This window comes from Larimichthys crocea, unplaced genomic scaffold (genome assembly GCF_000972845.2).
Source record: "Larimichthys crocea isolate SSNF unplaced genomic scaffold, L_crocea_2.0 scaffold21997, whole genome shotgun sequence".
Lineage (NCBI taxonomy): Eukaryota > Metazoa > Chordata > Actinopteri > Sciaenidae > Larimichthys > Larimichthys crocea.
Genome location: NW_020852927.1, coordinates 1 through 1975, shown reverse-complemented (window position 1 = coordinate 1975; position 1975 = coordinate 1). Strand labels below are relative to the sequence as shown.

Sequence of the window (1975 nt, the reverse complement as noted above, 5' to 3'; positions counted from 1 at the left end):
GTATTTCCACCAATGTAGTTTAGCATTGTGTGACACTTGTGACATACCGTTGCATTTTTGTCCAAAATAAAATACCCTGTGCAAACTGCCGGTCGTAAAAACAGACAAAAGCGAAACTAATTAAATATGTAGCATATTTACAGATGTAGAAGCATGTTCAGAAGAACGTACACCGGGAAAATGGCTAAATCTGAGCAAGTAAACAAAGTCTGGCTCGTTTCTCAAACGCTCCCGGTGGGTTTGAAGTCGTGCAGGACAGAGACATGTGCAGTGGGGTTTCAGAGTAGGGCGGAGTAGTGGAGTGCAGATCCACTGAGCTCTCAGCACAGGGTGCATCGGCAGAAGTTGATGAATATAAAATTGCGTATTGTTCGATTCATAGTGTGAACCGAACCGAGACCACTGTATCGAACAGTTCAATACAGATTCATGTATTGTTACACTTCTAATATACCTCTAATAATGCAAGCGCCTACAACTCAATGGCAAACTGTTGTGTGTGTGTTTGTACTTTCAGGGTGTTAAGAGATTCATTTTCACGACACAGTCACCATCTTCTAAACACATCAGTGGTAAGTCATGACTGGATCTTACTGCTGAAGTCAAACACAGCTAAAGTGTGTAAGTGTGTGTTGAATACTGTGTCACATGTTCTCCTGTTTTCACCGTGTCAGCTCTCCACTGCTGCAAACATGAAGATCCTCATCTTGGTTGCTCTGATCCTTCAGGTGATCATAGTACAAGAGACTGATGGGGTAAGTGGCTTCACTATCATTAATGTTTAATGTGTACAGACACAAAACACACTACAGTCCACGTCCCATCTCCTAATATCAAAGGTGGGGAACACCATGGACGCATTGCCAATTCATCAGCATAGAGACAAACAACCATTTTAGTCACCAACTAACCTTTTAACTGCATGTCTTTGTGTTAAGGGGATTTTGCTGCTTTAACATTATCACTGTTTAATATTTCATTTGTTTGTTTTTTTATAATATTTTTTATTACATTTTTACAAAACACAACAAACTGTTCGGACAGAGCAGAAAAGGAAAAGACAACAGTATGTAGGCATGTGGGCACAGTAAATAGCAAATAATTATGAAAATAAAAATAGTACAGTGGGCACATTTTTATCCAGCCTCCTCCCTTTCAACCTCCCGCTGCCAATCAGATACAAGAAAATCCTTGACAGGTAGACAGGGAGGTGCAGGTCCAGATAAAGGTACCAGACACTCAGACACACAACAACAATGATAATGTGACGAGGTTCAGGTAACTGCAGGGCTGATGACAGACGTGGGAACAGGTGAGGACTGTTTATGTGTGGTGCAGTCAGGTGACGGGGAAAGTCTGAGGACATCTGGTGGACAGGAAGGGAATGACAGGGGGTAGAGGAAGTGGAAGCTGTACTGTGCTGCACTGAATGTAAAAGTTACTAAAAAATGTCTTTTTATCTGTTCACAGTATAATTTTGGAGACATAATTGAGTTTCCGAGGACGTGTGGCCCCATTACGTACAAGCACTATGCTATTTATGTGGGCCCACAGAGCGGTGTAAACGTCGGCCAGGGTGATAATGACATCTTTCATCGCACACGTACGTATACTGAAATCAAAATATACTGAAATATTCATATTTAATGATGGTGTTAGCAGCAACATTTCAGTGAAACTAAAGAATCTGTCACGCCACAGGAAACACACTTACAGTCTGTTGGTTTGTTCACTCACACGCTCACTAACATTGATTTTCTCACTGGACACTTTGCTTCAAGCAGCAAACGTAAAACAAACCTCCAAGAAACCTTTGAGTTTACTTAATTAATAACTAGAGGTTTTCCCAAAATACTTCATTCACTGTTACATAGAAATGTGTTGCATGTTTAGGTGTGGCAGAGCTCCTAATCCTGTTAGTCACTTGTTCTGAGTTGTGCAGTTACAGTGTCTGGTTTGTGCAGAACAGGAGGAA

General features: G+C 41.2%; 1 long non-coding RNA gene across 1 annotated transcript; it reads left to right on the top strand.

Moving 5' to 3' along the window:
* Nucleotides 1-530: 530 nt before the first annotated feature.
* LOC113744813 (uncharacterized) lies at nt 531-1582 on the top strand. The gene is made up of 3 exons (XR_003461851.1): nt 531-572; nt 675-755; nt 1471-1582. It is a non-coding gene; the product is annotated as an uncharacterized LOC113744813 (long non-coding RNA).
* Nucleotides 1583-1975: the final 393 nt, after the last annotated feature.